The 14,878-nt window shown below is 37.6% G+C and overlaps 1 protein-coding gene across 1 annotated transcript in view; it reads right to left on the bottom strand.

The window, feature by feature from the left end:
• The window catches only part of TMPRSS6 (transmembrane serine protease 6), a 33,753-nt gene extending 29,240 nt beyond the window's left edge, over nt 1-4,513 (bottom strand). The window contains exon 1 of the mRNA XM_087723150.1: nt 3,654-4,513. The gene's annotated coding sequence lies outside the window, so the exon portion shown is untranslated. The remainder of the gene's footprint in view (nt 1-3,653) is intronic.
• Between the last annotated feature and the right edge of the window lie 10,365 nt (nt 4,514-14,878).

Below are 14,878 nucleotides of genomic sequence, written 5' to 3' on the forward strand. Positions count from 1 at the left end.
TTTATCTGAGAATAAGCCACATTAAACATATGGACATCTTTTAGTTAAATCAGACCGTATGTCAGCTTATAAACTGTCCCTTTGCATAGTTTTGTGGTCATTTGATTATACACATTTTCATGATAGCATAAGTAATTAAGTAATGTTGGAAGAAATGTCCATCTGGGTTCAATTGCAAGTAGGGAGAAAGACACTGGAAACATGGAGGGTATTTGGAAAGATGATTTAATGGTGGACAGGACCGCATCATTTGAAGTCCTGGGCAAAATGACCACGAGTGAGAGAGAGAGAGATTGATTTATAACCTCTCTTGAACCCTGCCTTGGATCTTCCTGTTCCTGTGTAAGAAATGTATTCTGATTGGTTGTCAAACTCCCATGGGGCCATGCAGGAGTAACTTTGTAGGTTGTCCCAGGCCTGGTTGAATCTTGCTGGGTGATGATGTAATGCAGGAGCTTTGGGCAATTCCTATTATGGCTTAATGGCTTTGTCCTGGTATGGGGAATGAGGGCTAATCCTATCACCCTGGAGCTGAAGGTCTTTTGTGCTGTAGCTAAGCTGGCCCAGCCTTTGTCTTGTACAGAGTTCTGAGAACAGAGTTCACAAAAAGGCTCACTACATTATGCCAATGTCTTGGAGGGAAATATTCCTAATTAAAGCAATTGCATAAATCTGTGATGGCAAACCTATGGCACGTGTGCCAAAGATGGCATGCTGAGCCCTCTCTGCGGGCACACCAGCTGTCACCCCAGCCCAGCTCCACCGCACATACATGCATGGCATGCCTCCTGCTATCCAGCTGATCTTTGGATCTCTGCTGTGCATGTGCTGGGCTGGGGCCTTCCCCAATCTCTGCAGGTTCCCCCCAGCATGCCCTACCTTTCTCCCCCAGTGCACCCTAGCTTTCTCCTGCATTCCTGCTGCCCGTTCCTTCCCCGATCTCTGCAGGTTCCACCCTCTGCAGGTGCCTCTCTGTGGCAGGAATGGAGGAGAAAGCCTGGGCGCGCAGGGGAGAAACTGCAGAGATCATGAGCTCCTGCTCCCCAATGCCCCATTTTGGGCTTGAAAAGCCTCCTGCACCAACCTGGCAGCCAAAATGGAGGGTGGGGTGCAGGCATGGAGAAGTGTGCATGCGTAGAGAACACACACGGGGTGGGGCGCATACATGGGGGCACTCGCATTGCATTTATGTGCACGCTTTGGGCACTCAGCACCGAAAAGGTTAACCATCACTGGCATAAATTTACCATAAATAGAGGTAGTCCTTGACTTACAGCAGTTCATTTAGAGACCGTTTAATTTACACTGGCACTGAAAAAGTGACTTAGGACCATTTTTCACACTTATGACCATTGCAGCATGTCTTTGGTCACATGAGCTGAATTCAGATGCTTGGCAACTGACTCATACTTATGATGGTTGCAGTGTCCCAGGTTATATGATCACCATTTGTAACCTACTGACAAACAAAGTCAATGGAGAAGCCATATTCACTTAACAACCATGTGACTCACTTAATACCTGTAGTGATTCACTTAATAACTGTGGCAAGAAACATTGTAAAATGGGTGGAAAAATCACTTAACAAATATCTCACTTAGCAACACAAACGTTGGGCTCAATTGTGATCATAAGTCGAGGTCTACCAGCATATATCAGGGGACAGACGTCTGACAAAGCTTATACTTGACCTGAAATAAATTAAACAGATTTGTGCCTTCCTTTGTTTTCCTTTTACTATGGTGTGTGTGTGGTGTGTGTGTGTGTGTGTGTGTGTGTGTGTGTGTGTGTGAAAAGAGAAAGAGATTAAGTTGTCTTCTTGAAATATTTATTTCTGCATTTTCTTGTCACAGAAAGTTTAATATTACATAGTATCCCATGGTGAAATTGGCAACTGAACAAAAATGTGAAGAGTATAAAATTACTGCATTCAGTTTTGGTCTCCACAATGTAGAAAAGATGTGGAAACTCTAGAAAGAGTGCAGAGAAGAGCAACCAAGATGATGAGGGGACTGGAGATTAAAACATATGAAGAACGATTGCAGGAACTGGGTATGTCTAGTTTAATGAAAAGAAGGACGAGGGGAGACATGATATCAGTGTTCCAATATTTCAGGGGCTGCCACAAAGAAGGGGGAGTCAAGCTATTCTCCAAAGCACTTGAGGGTAGAACAAGAAGCAATGGGTGGAAACTAATCAAGGAGAGAAGCAACTTAAAACTGAGAAGAAATTTCCTGACAGTTTGAACAATTAATCAGTGGAACAGTTTGCCTCCAGAAGTTGTGAATGCCCCAACACTGGAAGTCTTTAAGAAGATGTTGGATAGCCATTTGTCTGAAACAGTATAGGGTTTCCTGCCTAGGCAGGGTGGTGGACTAGAAGACCTCCAAGGTCCCTTCCAACTCTGCTATTGTATTGTATTGTATTGTAAAACAAGTCCAACTCTTTTAAGTGCGCTACGTTCCAAAGATTACAACTTCCAGAATTCCCAATCAATACAGCCAATGTTGAAAACTGTAATCTCAACATGTGGAGGGCATTAAGTTGTGGAAAGCTTCTTGAAATGAGGCTGTATCAGTTCTTCAAAAGCAGCAAGAACACTATTCTGGGCAATTAACACTGATCTTGGGATAAGTTACTGCCACATGGTTTGACCAGTATTGCTAATTCCAGAAGTATAGTTGGGCTTCAAGTTTTCCCTTTATCCAGGTTTCTTTCTTTCTTTTTTGCTTTCCATAACAAAATCTAAAATGTTAGGCTCAGCAAAGACATTCCCATGATCCAAAAATGGAAGTCACAGAGTTTATTGACCATCTCACCTTCAGAATTAAGGCAGGAAATAGATTGCTGTATACTATCTCCTCATATAGAAATGCACAGGCACCTACTGTACATCCAGTCATCCATCTACTGATACCCTGCCAAAAACCAGTTTGGGACAGATCTCCACTGACATCTTAGCTGCCAGTCAGAAAGACCAATATTAACTTAAATAAACCAATACTCTGGCCCAATATTAGGTAGCTCCCCATGTTCTTCTATCTTATTAGTGCTGTGGTTATTTATGCTCCCATCTTTAGGAGTTTCCCTCATTGGTTCTCTTCGAAAATTGAATGTGTCTCAGCCTTCATCTCCTCAGCAATGTTGGGGACCTCTACCTTCTCTTGCCACATGTTTTATGAAATAAGACAGTGATTATCTCGAGAGAAAAGTTGGCATCCTGAGGTCTACAAGCCCCTTCCTCCACCTGGTTCCTACCTCAAACTGCCTCAGCCATGCTCTCTGTCTGCAAGTGGCCTAGGGAAATGGGACTCCCGCCTGCTCCATCCTCCCCCCACCTTGCTTACAGAGTTTACTTCCCACCTTTATAGCTTCTGTAGTCCAGATCGCAGACCAATAGTTTGTCTTTCCAATTAATCACAGCAATGCACAAAAAAGTACAGTATATTCTTTTTGGTAGAATTATAGCAAAATGTGTAAAAGAAAATAATTTGGGCTTTCCATAATTGCTAATTCCTAGCAACAGCTAACAGTTAATCCCTTCCTTCCTCCCTCCCTCCCTATCAATTGTAACACATAAATACCCACTCAACATCCACACTGATATATGACTCTCCCTCTCCACTGGTGTAAACCTAATATTACGCTCTTACCTTATTTGAAGCCCTGTGGTATTGTTCACTTGACACAGGCTCATCCAAAATGAGGCACACACAAAGCCATATGTAAACACTGGTGAGATGTAATATTTACTCAGACCCAAGGTCTTCTCTGAGGTGAGTTGTCCAATCCTCTGTCCTGCTTTTTTGGCCTTTGCCCTATTCTCCATGGAAAGCAGAGCTTGTCCTGGGAATTGTCTATCACATGGCTGCCCAGCCAAAATTTCTGAGTCACTTAACAACTATGCTGGTCTAACAGGTTTCTCAAAAACAACAGCAGCACCATACCTGTTTGATACAGTTAATTCCTTAGAAAACTATAGTAATTTTCAGTACCAAGTGACTTGAGATATCTCCAAACAGCTGAGCAGAGACTAGAAAAACTAATAGCCCACAAGAGTTCAGATGTGGCTAGTGGAAGGTTAAATGGCTATTGCAACTGAGAGGATAATGCTATACTTGCTCCTACCTCTCCCTCCCTCTGGACCCTGCTCTAGAAGCTGTTACCTAGTTGCCCAGCAACTGTTCCCTGTCTTAGTTACACCCCTTGGCTTCCAGCATTGGTGGAAAATAATAAGTAAGGGCAAAGTTCTGGATTTTAAGGAAATGTGGAGTTGTGTGAAATCAAACACATGCTGTGAACTTCAAAGCAAATAGAATTTAGCAAACTCAAAGATATGCTAAGTAAGATTCCAAAACTGGAGACGCTGATGGGGAAGTGGTTAAAGGTGGTTGAGAGATTCTAAAGCAAAGAAATACCCAAAGCACAATTAAATTTTTTCCATTGAGGGGAAAAACCCTCAAAGACAGCAGCAATAGAAACTGGTGCATCTGCATAAAAGACTTAGTGAACAAATAGGAAGTAGAGAAAGGGAGACATCACTAAGGAAGAGAATCTGTAGAGAAAAGTGAATGTGTAAGGTAATAATTTTGACAAAAAAAGTATAAGAACACAACTGGTTTTTATTTGGATGCTATTTTTATTCTATCGTTAGCTACTCGCTATAGCATATAAAATAATGAAACAAATAAAAAGCACTTTTAGATAGATTTAAAACAAAATAAAAATAATCAGTACTCCAGCTGTTCAATGCAGACAGTCAAGTACTAATAAGAAAATAAAGACAGAACTTTTAAACTCATTTTTAAAAAAATATGAAGATGGTGATTTTGTAAGCTAGTCTAAGAAACAGCCAGCCACCAATATAAGATAATTTGGAAGCAACATTTAATGCCTTTCCCTTTCTTTCCCCTTTCTCTTTCCTTTCCTTTCCTCTCCTTTCCTCCCCCTTTTCTCTCCCTTCTCATCCCCACTTCCCTTCTAACTAAACTAAAACTAACATTGATTCTACATAGCTCTTTAATATTATCTTTGGATCATCTGAAATGTCTGATGACTGATTATTCCAAGCCACTACCAGATGGACAACACAAATCCTTCCATTAGTTATCATGCATGAATTCCATGCATGCCTTACCAATAGCTATAACAGTGGGGTAAGTTACAATTCAATAACATGTGAATAGCCTCAAGATCTGATGCTTATCTTAAAAGACTTAAAGTCAAGTCAGATATGCAGCCTTGTGATTATCTTTGACTCATTTGAAAATTCTTATTACATTACTAACAGTTTTCCTCACAGGAATCCAAGGCATGAAGTTTCTCCCATTTCTAAACCTGCCCTGAGGAAAACTTTCACAAGCAATTATAAAGTTTTAAAAAAAGTGATAAAGGCTTCCCTGTCCAGTCCAGTTGCGTCTGACAGTGGCTCTGTTTAGGATGGCTCATGCCCTGGTAGATAAGGAAGGGCAGGAAGACCTGGACACAGACACCTTTGCCAAATGTTCTACCAATAAAATCACTCATGTTGCTCGGGTTTGGATTCCACCTGGACGGATTTTGCTGAGTAGTGCAACGTCTTGCAACGTCATCTGGATTTTACTTGCAGTCATGAACTTTGAAACAGTGAAACAAAAATGCAGAAATCATGGTCTGGATCTTGGACCAACTGGATCTTTTGGGTAACTTGAAAGGACATGTGTGGCTTTATATGGGAAGTGTTAGGTGCTTCTTTGAGAGACAAAAATGTACTGTTTGCCTTAAAGGAACCAATAGACCACACTCTACTACAGAATCTGTAAATAAGAAAAGAAAGAAAACTGAAAGGCTGTGTTGCCCTGCCTCTTTAAATCATTTCCCTCAAAAACATGTACACATCCTGCCACAGTGTTAGAAGTGCCAAGTCAGGTATCTCTGCTAACACTTTTATTGTGGCCCTGCTGGTCTTCGTAGATTTGTTTGCTCATTCCCTTGTTTTCGCATCTTTCCTCTAAGATGTGCAAGAAACAAAGCAGCAGTTCATCCTCTTTTAATGCTTATTCATTCAAAGACTGCATTGCTTGGACTTCACTGTAGCCTGCACTACTACTTTTATGAAGATTTTATCATACGGAGGTAGACAACTTGCAATCCCTGCAGTTATATCATAGTTGCTGAGAATTGATGTTGAAGTTTTCCTTCAATCCAAGTCTTAATGCCAACTAAATGTAGTCAAATATTATTTTCTACTAGATCAAAATTTGGATTTTAGATCACAAATTTGGGTAAAGAACTTCCCTCATATCATATGCAATATGCTAGGCATAATGTAGGTGTATTGACCAGTAGCATTTCTTTCATTCTACTAATCATGTGGCAAATTAAAAATGGCCTGCAGATTTAGATTCTTATTATGTAAAATGCATCAGATGGGAATCTGTTTATTGAGTGTGAATGTTAATAGGAAGAACAGTTAAAACAAGCACGAGACTTGCTGTGATTAGAAAACAGGAAACCATGAAATATCAAGTCATTTCAATGCTGCAACCTCTGTATTGTTGCAATTGGCAAGCAGTTTTCAATTTACTATTGTGCTTGTAATGTTAACCACATTTTTTCATAGACTCTTTGTTATGAGAAAAGCAGAAAAGATACATAAACAAGTTGCTGATTGACAAAATATGATAGAGAAAGAAAGTCTCCTTCATCCATATAGAATAGTAGCCTTTTTTTGTACACTGTGGAAAAAATCAGGAATGGCTGATTATATCCTAATGAGAGAATCCTCTGTTTAAATTAATAAGTTTTACTCTCAGTTTACCAGGATCTTGGATCAAGCAAACACTGAGTGGTGTACTGTGTACTCCACTCCAAAATAAATGTTTGGAGGCAGAACAAAGGCTCCATTTGAATCTTTTTCAATTGTCATCAAATTAAACTTAACTATACATAGCCTGCTTATAATCTAGCCTAGTATTTATAATTTCCACTTTAGATACATTCAAAATATCAATTAGGTCAAAGTTTCTTAAAGAGATAGCCAGGACTTTGGGAGTGAGGGGGGGGGGACATGAAACTTTGAAAACTTCTGATTGTGCACTGTTGATGTAGAAGATTAGATAAATGGGCTTGATTCAGCATGAACGAGAAGAATGGGCACAATGGAAAGTATGCTAATGAAGTGTTACAATTTATTCTCTTTCATTGTGTTATTATTAAAAGTACTGCCACACTGCATGACTATGGCAGTTCTATTGTGGCTTCAAAGACAGCAGTCTGACAAATGTTGACTGAACTTGTATTTGAAATTGGCTTTAGGCACAGGTGCAGATCTCGCTGCTTAAATGAGCTGATCCACCCATCTTCCTAACTAATGACTTGATGTTTTCTTCAAATAAGGGATACAATGAAGATAATTATCAGATTTTTTCTCACATGGGAACTGCGTTATGTTGCTCCACAAGATTTTATTGTTAATCAAATGAAAGACGGATCAATTGTCTGATCAAACAAAGAGATCATTTGTTCAATATCCCAACTGCAAATACTATTTTTTTTAAACCTGTGTCACATGTTCCTCTGTTCACTTCACAAGGAATAAAAAAGAACACTTAATGTGTATATGAATATTAAAAATATATAGAGAAGAGATGATAGCACAACAAATAGATTCAAAACCAAATTTATTCTTATTAGGTATACTACTGGGGAAATACAATAAAAGAATTATATCTTTAATGTTACATATAATAACAGCAGCTACAATTACGTATGCACAAAATTGGAAAAACAGAAGTACACCTACAAATGAAATGGTAATAAAAAAAACCATTGTGCCGAAATGGATAGGTTAACAATGGAACTTAAAGATAAAGGAGAAACAGAATATTACTCAATATGGGACTTATGGTACAAATGGCTAGATAATAGGTGCAGAGATTAGAAAATCAACTATGAAAGAAGATTAACAAATTAGAAACAAATACAGGTATAAAAATATACATAAGTATATATATTGCAAGCAATAGTATTATCGGAGTGTAAGCAACGATAGATTAAAATGTATAGAGTGATAAAGGTATATAGTGTTATGGCACAACTATGGAAACAATAGACATAACTATATTGTACAATATCATGTATTTAAAAAGAGATTATAATACTATATGATTAAGAAAATAACATTTACGATTAAGGTGTATAAGGTAAAGGTAAAGGTACCCTTGCACATATGCGCTATTGGTTCCTGACTCTAGGGGACAGTGCTCATCTCCGTTTGAAAGCCAAAGAGCCAATGCTGTCTGAAGATATCTCTGTGGTCATGTGGCCAGCATGACTAAATGCCAAAGGTGCATGGAATACTGTTACTTTCCCACCAAAGGTGGTCCCTATTTTTCTACTTGCATTTTTACGTGCTTTCGAACTGCTAGGTTGGCAGAAGCTGGGACAAGTAACAGGAACTCACTCCGTTACATGGTGCTAGGGATTCGAACTGCTGAACTGCTGACCTTTCTGATAGACAAGCTCAGTGTCTTAGCCACTGAGCCATTGCGTCCCATTTAGGGTGTATAACATCATGCACATATTTAAAAAGGACTTGATGCAACCAGTATACCATTGTTGCAAAACTGAAATTGTGATGTAGAATAAATAGAAAAAGTACAATAAAAACATTTATATATAAAAAAGAACATATATAATTAAAGATCCCACTTTTCTCATGCAAAAAAACTCAAATTAGCTATTGGCATGCAACACAAAATAATCAAAACAGTAGTAATAAAACATTTTTGAGATAGTCCTGCAGAAAAAATAATTCAGATTATTTTTCTCTCTCTTTTTCACTTCATTACAATGTTGCATTTAATCTTTTAATTTTGGAGAACAGATTCATCCTGTAAATAAAGCTTGCCCCTTATAAGAGGAGAGATGGGAAAGACAGCCAAAGTAATACTTGGATATTACTATGATAAATATAAATTGTATAATATTTCCAAATAATTATGGTTAGCCAGGGGATAAAATTAAGACAGAAATAATAAAGTGGAAGAAATTAAAACAGTCAATGTTGGGGAAAATATTCATGATAATAATAAATCTTTTGCCAGCAATGTTTTTGTTTCAGATAATAGCCATTTTAATAACTGATGTACCACTTAAACAATGTCAAAAAAAGATATCTAAATGTATAGGGGAATGGGAAAAACACAAGTTAAATACAAAGCGTTAAGAGACACATAGAAAAAAGGAAGATTTGGTTTACCAGATCTGAAATTGTATTTTGCTGCTTCTTGTTTGGGCCTGGATAAAATAATGAATGTTGCTGAGAAATGGGACTTTTAGAGTTAGAAGGTCACAATATTAGATTCAGATGGCATGGATATTTATGGCACAATAAAATGAAAGTTAATGTGGAATTCAGAAACCATTTTGACATACCATATTGAAGATATGGAATAAATATAAACCCCCAGTTGTGCCCCAAACACTGTTATGGATTTCAGCTCAGGAGAAAATGGAGTAAATGGTGAACTTTCCTTGAACTTCCTTTCTTTTTTTTTCTTTTTTAATAAAATCTTTATTAAGTTTTAGCAAAACATATCAAAACCCAGGAAAAAATAATTTATATTTGGACTCAAGCCAAGGTGCTGCTCCTAAGGGACTCCACAGACAATAAAGCAGACTATTATATGAAACAGTATAAAGCAGTTTAACAAAAGGGAGCCTCCACATGCAGCCTTGTGACCCTATAATGCTCCATCTTGACAGCTGAGCCAATGTATCTGAAAGCATTGTGAAGCTCCTTTAGGTTTCGAAGGGTTTCAGGTCTCTGCAGTTTACAGCTGGTTTCTTTCCTCCTTTGCTGAGTCTTCTGCCTTATCCTGCCCATTGGTTTCTGGACTGCAGGAGAAAGCTTTGAAAGAGAAAGGTGACTTGATGGCTTTTTAATCCCTTCATGGGACAAAAAGGGTTTTCTGTTTGCCTTTGTTGCTGCTGGGACTGTGACAACTCAGAACAGAGCAGTGTGACCCTTGCTCAGCATTACAAGGTCAACAAATGTGGAAACAATTGCTGAATGTCTTCAAACTCTTTTCAGGGATTGGGGAGTAGAATCAGTGGAAGATATGGAAGCGCTTAAATTCAGAGCAAGGAGCAACAAAAACAGCAACAGAGATGATCTTCTAGTTACTCCTCCAAGACTTGCATTCAAGAGACTGGAGAGGAATGTAATAAAACACAGAGCAAGGCACCTTTGAATAATAACCACAATGCTGTTAAAAAAAACAAAACAACCAATCCCACCTTGCTTCAGTTAGATGCTGATTTCTGTTTCTCAGACTGACTTGAATGTCACTGGGCAGAACCCTACTGCAATTTATCATAAGATCATTGTTTCAGTTACAACAATGTAACTGAAGCAGACCGAATTGCAAAAGCATCTGGTAAACAGAAGGGAGGAGGCTTATGTTTATATATCAAATGGTGCAAAGACATAACTATACTAAAGAAACACTGTGATGTGGACTTAGAGACATTAATTATCAATTGCAAACCATACTATTCTCCACATGAGTTCTCATTTCTCCTGATTGCTGTGTATGTTCCTCCACAAGCTTGTGTAAACAATGGATTACGAACTCTATCTGACCAGATTATGGAGGCTGAAACCAAATACCCAGATTCACTGTCCATTATTTTAGGAGACTTAAGCAAAGCAAACTTAAGGAAAGAACTTCCAAAATATTTTCAGCATGTCAATTGTCCCGCTAGAGGCAAGAATATTTTAGACCACTGCTCCACAGCACTAAAAGATGCTTATCGGTCTTTACCACGAGCAGCTGTGGGACACTTTGATCATTGCATGATTCACCTTGTACCTGCTTACAGACAAAGACTTAAAACCATGAAACCAACAATTAAATCAGGGAGGACTTGACTGTGGAGGCAAAGCTAAAGCTACAGGCTTGCCTAGACTGCACTGACTGGAATGTTTTGGAAGATACCTTTGCGGACTTGGATGAGCTCACAGATACTATAACATCATATGTCAGTTTTTGTGAAGACCTGTGTGTATCGACCAGAAAACTGAGACTATACAGTAACAATAAACCTTGGTTCACAGCTAAACTTAAGTAGCTACATCATTCCAAAGAGGAAGCCTACAGAAAAGGTGATAGAATGCTGTACAATCAGGCCAGAAACACATTAACAAGGGAGATCAGAGCAGCAAAAAGAAGCTTCTCTGAAAAACTAACAAATCAGTTCTCAACAAATGAACCAGCCAACATGTAGAAAACTCTTAAAAATATCAACGGTTACAGCAAACCTTCCTCCAAAGCTGAAGGAAATAAACAATTGGCAAATGACCTGAATGTGTTTTACTGCAGATTTGAGAGAAAACTACTGCCACCCATCTCCACAATCCCCATCTCAGATACACCAACAACAGCTAAGCCTCCTACAACGTGCTCTATTCCACTGAGCCCACCATCTCTGGTGATTACAGAGAATGAGGTGCAAAGCCTTTTCACAGACAAAATCCAGGAAAAGTAGCAGGTCCAGACAAGATAACTCCTTCTTGCTTAAAAACTTGTGCTGATCCATTGGCCCCCATCCTCACCCGCATCTTTAATAAATCACTAGAGATGTGCTATGTTCCTTCTTGCTTCAAATGCTCTACTATCATCCCAGTGCCGAAGAAACCCTCCATCAAGGCACTGAATGACTTCAGACCGGTTGCTCTAACATCTATAGTTATGAAGTTATGAAAGACTAGTGCTTGGCCACCTGAGAACACCACGGATCCACTATTTGATGCCTTGCAATTTGCCTACCGAGCAAATAGATCGACAGATGATGCTGTTAATATGATTCTGCACTACATCTACAACATCATGAATCTCAAGAGTCCTCTTTGTAGACTTCAACTCAGAATTCAACACCATCATTCCAAATAAGCTAAATCAGCTAGCTGTACCTGACCACACTTGTAAATAAATCGTAAGCTTCCTAACAGACAGGAAGCAGCAGGTGAAGCTAGGCAAAATCACATCAGATACCTGTACAATTAGCACAGGAGCCCCCCGGGCTGTGTGCTTTCTCCACTTCTTTTCTCTCTGTATACCAATGACTGCATCTCAAAAGATCCCTCTGTAAAATACCGAAGTTTGTAGATGATACAACAGTGATTGGTCTTATTCAAGACAACAATGAATCAGCATACAGATGGGCAGGTGAACAACTAGCCTTGTGGTGCAGCCAGAACAATCTTGAACTAAATACACTCAAAACTGCAGATTTTAGAAGAGAACCTCCTATATTATCACCTCTTCTAATACTAGAACACAATATCAACAGTAGAGATCTTCAGGTTTCAAGGTTCTATCATATCTCAAAATGGACACCTTAACTTAAAATGGACACCTAACATCAAAAATGTCATTAAAAAAGCACAACAAAGAATGTTCTTGCGGCGCCAACTCAGAAAGCTCAAACTGCCAAAAGAGCTGCTGATTCAGTTCTACAGAGGAATTATTGAGTCTGTCATCTGCACCTCCATAACTGTCTGGTTTAGCTCTGCAGCCAAACAAGACAAACATAGATGTCAACAGTTATTTAGAACTACAGAAAAAACAATTGCTACCAATCTGCCTTCCATTGAGGACCTGTATACTTCATGAGTCAAAAAAAGGGCGGTGAAAATATTTACAGACCCCTCACATCCTGGACATAAATACTTTCAACTTCTATCCTCAAAACGACACTATAGAACACTGCACACCAGAACAACTAGACACAAGGACAGTTTCCCCCCGAATGCCCATACTTGGTTTAACAATTAAATCCTACAACACTGTCAAAAATTTACTAAGAATGTATTACTATTATTCATCTCTCCTTTTCTAGTAACTATCTCTCCCCATTTATGACAATACCCATGTTGCTTATATCTTTCAATTTATATTTTTTTATTTGTTTCCGGGTACAATTTGATAGCTTACTAGTAACCTTGACTATCACTAAGTGTATCTTTTTTATTCTTGATGAATGTATTTTTAAAATAGTTTTTATTAAACTTTTTTACCTTTAAAAATAGAAGGAAAAATACAACCAAAAAAAAAAAAAAGACAAACACAATAATATAAGTTAGTTATACAGGCTTCTGTTTAAGCATTCTGATGAATGTATTTTTATTCTCCTTATGTACACTGAGAGCATATGCACCAGAGACAAATTCCTTGTCTTGGCCAATAAAGAATTCTCTTCTCTTCTCTTCTCTTCTCTTCTCTTCTCTTCTCTTCTCTTCTCTTCTCTTCTCTTCTCTTCTAGTCTTTGCTTTTCTCTTCTCTTCTCTGTTATTCTATTCTATTCACAGTTTCATAAGCAATTTTTATCCATTCTACTACTTTTTTGGCAGAAAAACAGGACACACTTTACATTGTTCAACCTTTAGAGAGAGCAGGGCTCATGGAGGTAATATGATAGCATAAAAAAACCCAAGGATGACATTTTTTAGTTTGGGGTTTGGGGAGGTATCTGTCAACATCCCATGTTTCACTTAAGGAAAGATGAAAAATAATGCAGCTGAAGTTTGGCTATTTGCCATCAACATTCAAAGGATTCTTGTTGGCCAAAAAAGGAGGAAATGGCTGGAATCTACACGGCTCATGAGTTGTCTAATTTCCAAGATAGGAAAAGTTCTTCCAGAAATAATCAGGCCTTGATATTTGTAGGATGTTGAAGATGAAACCTTGAGCTGAAGCCACAAACTAACAAGAATCTACCTTCCTATTTGCTCTTTGGATTGTTTCTTGTCTGACAGAACATCTAGCAGGTTTTGCTAGCATGAGATTACATATGGCAGTCTAGAACAAAAAGCACGGTCTTCCTTCCTTCTAAAAACTGTAGACCTTTATTTGGGGTAAAACAGCATTGTCAAAGCTGCACACAACTACATAATATTTTATTTTTGAATAAACACAAACAGACAAAACACAACAAACACCACAAAATATCTTCCATTACAAATTGTAAAAAGTGTGTCAATTGTTTACAAAGAGATTTCGTACATCCCTTCCACAGTCATCACCTACAATTCATATCAAGTTATATAGGTTAAATCAATATATATATATATATATATATATATATATATATATATATATATATATATATATATATATATATATATATATATATATATATATATATATATATATATATATATATATATATATATATATATATATATATATATATATCATCCAGCAACATTACAACTTTATAACACTTTCTAAATAAAAATTAATTATGTTTAATAACAAAGTTTCTAGACCTCCTTTCTTAATCACTGTTTACAATTATATGCAATTTCCCTTTTATCATATCAATACAAATATTACATTATTACCATTATCAATCATTTATTTAACAATATCGTCATCATTTCATTTTTTTTCCTTTTTCCTTTTGGTCTTAGTTTAACTAAATGATCACCATTTAGAATTTATACCACATTTCCTTTTATCAAACCAATACATATGTGTACATTGTTATCATCAATTATTTATCTAACTATATCCATTATCACTTCATTTTTGACATAATGCTCTAATTTTAACTAAATTTGACTAATATTTTGTTATTAGTTTTCATATCTCAACCTTACCACTTCTCACCACTTCTCCATGTAGAAGCTGATTTCAAGTCAGCTGTATTAAATGACCCCATCCCCACCAAAGGATGCACATGCAATGGTCAATGAATGTAGAAATCATGCTAACTAGTCATAGTACTAATTAGCATATTTGCTATACCTAAGACCCAAAATATGAATTGATCCCAAAGCACAAAAAGCAGAATTTGGATCTGGATTTGTAAGATATATTTATGATGGAGA

Source organism: Thamnophis sirtalis, unplaced genomic scaffold (assembly GCF_051295495.1).
Source record: "Thamnophis sirtalis isolate CommonGarterSnake01/CBP01778 unplaced genomic scaffold, rThaSir2_p1.2 scaffold_9, whole genome shotgun sequence".
Classification (NCBI taxonomy): Eukaryota; Metazoa; Chordata; class Lepidosauria; order Squamata; family Natricidae; genus Thamnophis; species Thamnophis sirtalis.